Source organism: Limulus polyphemus, unplaced genomic scaffold, assembly GCF_000517525.1.
Source record: "Limulus polyphemus unplaced genomic scaffold, Limulus_polyphemus-2.1.2 Scaffold5188, whole genome shotgun sequence".
Taxonomy (NCBI): Eukaryota; Metazoa; Arthropoda; class Merostomata; order Xiphosura; family Limulidae; genus Limulus; species Limulus polyphemus.
In genome coordinates, this window is record NW_013670798.1 from 1 (window position 1) to 5,428 (window position 5,428).

The window sequence follows — 5,428 nt, forward strand, 5'->3', positions numbered from 1 at the left end:
ATGAACTTAACTTATGATAAGAGATCTATTGAAGTCAGGTTTGTACCTGGAGACAAGGTGTGCTTGTATAATCCCAGGAAGACCAAAGGGAAGTCTCCTAAGTTGTCTTCTCCATGGGAAGGCCCATATGACATAGTGGATCGTCTCTCAGACGTGACTTTCCGGATAAAATGTGGCCAGCGAGGTAAGCCAAAAGTGGTGCATGCCAACAGGCTTTGGCGTTATCACGGTCCAAGACATTTCAGTTGGGACGAAGTGGACAACAGAACAAATGACGCTGCTGAAGACGTGCCACTGTCAAAGAAGAAACTCTATTCAGTTTTGAGAAGGGAAATGGTGAAGCTCTTGACGAAGTTACTACCACTGATGTGACTCTTACCGACGATAGGACATTTCCTGATGAAGCAGATGAACCCCATATAGTAATGGACTGATTACCAACACTTGAGGGACACCAGTTTGTAATTTAAAAGAAAAAGATGTAACTTCATTTATCTTTACTTTAGCAGTCTGATTTGTAAGGATGCTGGAAATCCAGCGAATTAATGTAATGTTGGTGGAAGGTGAGGCTCTGTTAGTTTAAATAGTAGTGCGTGGTGCCACACTGAATCAAAAGCTTTTCTATTTTTATTAATATCCAAGAAAACAAGTTTAATGTCCTTTTTATGCAGTAGAGCAATGCCTCTTTCCCCATAATGAAAGGTTTGAAAAGGATGTTATATCCTAGAAGATTAAAATGAGTTTTCTTTATGTAATCTTTCATTAATTATTATTATATCAATATCATAGTTGTCGCAAATTTCAAACATCTTCTGGTAAATCTCCCTAAATATTGATATTGTTACGTTTCGTTCGTTAGTTAATTTTCCTTAAATTCGTTCCGACGAAACTTTAGCGACACAAGTCCTTTCTTGAATAAAACTGGTTTATTCTTTCCGAGTACAACTTTACCTTACACTTAATTTCAACAGTCGCTCTATAACAAACGCTATAATTCGCAACGAACGTCTCACGTGGCCAACAATATTCTGTCTGCATACATTCAATTACTTGTTACATTACCCCCGTCACCTTGTGACCGTCTTATATATACAAGACTAACACATATCTAGTAAACGCTAGAGCATTCATGAAGGAACAGGATATTTCTAGAAGGAGGTGGCGTGATACTAGTCATGTGACCTCGCTGACGCAATACTGCCCCTCCTTAATATTGTTCGTCCCGAACAATAGCCACTTACAATAAACCAATAACAATTAACAATAACTTAATTAAATGTACAAAATTACAAACACAAAATTACAATTCAACAAAGTCTCTTAATTTTACGGGGACGTATCTTCTTTCGTACTGGTCTCAGTCTCGTTGGCTTCTGCTTCATACATCATCTTTGTAAATGACATTCCTCTCCCTGAATAACTTCTCACACATCTCAATATTTAATCAACATGTCAGCCCAAGACTCATGATTGTATGTAATATGTCATATAACCTACGTAGCAAGTTACAAACTCATCAAAATAGAACATTAAGATTAGCATACAAGTTACCTACCTGCACTCCAAATTAATATCTTAATATCATCAATAAAATCTCAACAGTCAAGCAATTAACATCAAGTTAGCTTTAAAATTTTATTCTAAAGCTGTTAACCACAATCCATTATCAAGCCAATTCCGATAAGTAGCAGCAACTCCAGAATCATGGTGCACATTACATCCCCAGTCAATCTCAAATAACCAAGGTGTCTTTTATTTTTCAATTTAGATACACAGTTATGGCACTATTTGGGTAGAATATTTGATGCTCAAGTATGGAAAGTGGGTTTTATTGTGGTTCTCCCACATCTAAATCAAGGTTATTAGATCTACAGTTTCCTGATCCAAAACATACAGGGTTTATATGTTACAATGCTTTCCATATTGATAGAACACCTCCCACATGGTGTCATAGTTACTTTTTGAGCTTTTTCTTCTTGTGCCTAACCTCAAAAGCTTTTATTATGACAAGTGTTTGAGCATACATATAGGTATGCATGTCTACATATCAACGATGTTTTCTGGTGTTTTTTTTTCAATAAGACATTTCCATTGCTACGACACCCACAAGTGGGATGAAGAGCCCAAGTTCAAGCTACAGGCTCTTTGCCAAATCATTTTTCTGAGCTTAATTTATGTGTTTTTCAAGCACAAGTATTTGATTAATAAAAAATTGTGTAAATAGTTTAACATACTTTATTTTTATTCACTTATTTTAGTTATTGTATAGTATGTAGGCCTATCTGTATTGGACAACTAATTAGGCTATTCAATGGAAATCCTACATGAAGTATCATTGAAAGACGTGGCTTTGAGTGATTTAGCAACACAGCAACATCATAAATACAGAACTCAGAGTGAATAGAAATCAATAAAAACAAGGAGTGAAAGAGTGTTTGATATTTTGACATTGATTACATTTGATGTTTTAATTTTTCACAAAGACTGGCCCATCAGCCCTTGAGTGCACCAGCCTCTCTGGTATTTGCCAGAACAGCCAGTCCAGGCATGCTTTTAGCTAATATTAAAGACAGTGCTTATAACACTGCCCCTTCCTGGACTGTGAAGTCCCTTGAAAAATCCTAATACAATATAAAATAAAACACCACACTAAATTGTCTTTCACCAAGTCTTTCTGGTGGTTTTCTCTTCTGAGATGGATTGGGATGGTGTCTTTTCCTGGACTTCTTCCTGAGTAGATGGTCAGGTAAATCCACTGGCAGCTCCAATTCTGATGATTCTCTGGAAGTAGTGTCAACAGGAACTCCAGACTTCTCAGAGGGTTGAATTTCTACTGACAAGTTCTTCTCTGGAGTTACCCAGTTGGCCATTCTTTCTATGTCCTATGGCTTGGACTGTCTCTCCACCAAATACCTATCGAATTTTGGAGTTTAGCCTTTCTTGTGGCAAGAACTGTTCAGCCATGCCAAATCACCTTCATGGAATACAGTTTTATCAGCACTTACATGATAGTACATTTCTCTTTATCAAGAGTCAATTCAAGTATTTTCTGGGAAAAAATTAAATTAGCTAGTGATGAAATTAAAAGTTACTATGATTTTAATGCTGACAAGACTGGATACAATTAAGGTGACAATGCAAGAGAGGGCGAACACAGGGTTTAGAGTGTTGGGAAGAGTTATATGTTGGTCTGAAAAGAATCAATCATGTGGTTTACAGAATCAGATTGATAGGCAATTCAAATCAAAGGTTATTCACCACGCATGTCTTTGGAAGTATATTGTTAGAGAATGGTTATTCAGTAACAGTTAGTACTTCTGTAAGCTAATCAGCATTTGTTATCAATCAAGGAAACTTCTATTAAACATTATTAATGTATTAGGCCTACAACTTGTATCAAAATGGAAATAGCATGTTGCAAAAGTTATTGAAGAAAACAATTAATTTATTATTATCACATGGACTGCACTTTATATTATTTTTATAAAATAATGCAAAAAAGAGCCTATCCAATGACAGAACATTGCAACAATATCAGCTTTTGGATATTATTATAATGTTTTTAATATAGTATTTTCTGATATATAATTTGTAAACCATAAAATATATAAAATGTCTTTCAACTGCCACTGTTTTGTGTCTGAGAAAGACACAAATATAATATAAACAAATATAATACTTAGTAAGTGCAGAAAAACCTATTCTACATTTTATCACTTCAAACCTTAATGCTGTATGTTATTGCATGTAGATGTATTCCTGGTGGCAAAATATTTGACAGTAATAAATTAAAAAACTAGTACTAATCTAAGGCTGTTTTTATGTGCATAAAAATTAAAGATTGAAATTAAAATGAAATTTGCATTGCTATGGAAGCTGAAAAGCTAGATAATGAAAAAGAGAAGGTTAGATTGGAGTTCCAAATGATGTGAAAGGTTTAAGTTTAAAATAACTATGGCAGTTGGTGTTAATGAAAGGTGAATACTGGAATGTAGCTGTAGAAATGTTAAAGAATGAAAGGCACAGTTTGTTGAGAAAGACTGTTACTTAGAAGTTGTAAGATGGGTCTTCAGAAGTTCCAAAGATAGAGGGAAACAAATCTGAAAAACTATGGGATGGAAAGAACAGAACTAAAGCATAAGAATGAGAAACACTCCTGCTGTCAGATTGCATTTTGGTGGGAGAGTAGAATTTAAGTAAGGAAGGGTAGAAGAGTTGCTAGTAAGATCATGTGAACTAGTTATTCAATTTCTAAAAAACATTAATATATCTATGTTATTAAATTAAAAAACAACAAAAACAGTACTTTGTATTATTACACAAAAGTCTTCACTTTACTACAATGTAGTTGTTGTTTTTTAATTTTGTAGGTATGACTTATTCAGAAAAGTGTCTATGTCATTCCAAGTGGACAGTACAGCCACATATATAATTAAAATGGTGCAAAATTAATGCTTGAAAATGTCTCTTTTCAAAGTAATGGTTCTACTTGGATAAGTAAAAATAAAAAATCACCAAGAGATCATAAAGTAAATTTTTGAAAGAACTTCATCTGAGTCTACTAGAACAGTAAATAATTATTAGCCTACCAGCTGAGATGCAATGTATTATTCTACATTATCAAATAGTGTTACACACACTTGTATGTTTTGTATTATCTTTTAACAGTTCCACAGGAAACATGCAATTAAGTCAATGTACTTGAATAAAGAAATAATGTGGCATTTCCCCCATATTTTAAGTATTTTTTCTTTATATGAAGAAATGTTTTCATTAAAGCTACATCTTTTACTTGAAGCTACAGGTATACGGTACATACAAAACACGTGCCTTGGCTTACAACACTAAGTTAACATATCTTTACCATGGTCTGACAAGCTAATTGATAAGTACTTGGGAAAAAAAAAAAACATTATACTAAATATTGCAAAAGAATTTTATTTATACTTTAAATAACTAATTTCCTAGCTGGTAAGAGTAAGCTTATATCTTCAACTATAATTCCACCTTCAAGAAAATGTAAAATAAATTTTCAAACAAATCACTTGAAACTTATATAAAAAAAAATGACAATTTCATATTTATCAAAACAACTTAAAAATACACATTTAATAACTAACTGATTCAGCTTAAATTTTATATTCCTGAAGAGCCTTTTGAGTTTATCAGAGATGAAAGTGTCCCTTTCCTAAAAATCCTGAAAATAATCGAAGCCAAGTAAGGGGGTCTGGCACCCAAAATCCTGCATTTTGATGCATTTTAGTACTTAAAATTCACTTAAACAAGTTACCCCATTTTTCTTACATCAATGATTATCAAATACATGTGAGAAATATCAAATCTGATTCCTTCCCTAGTTAATGGATAATTTTCAAGAGTGCATTCTTTGGGATTCATAATTTTCACTATTGGATGTCAAAACTTATAT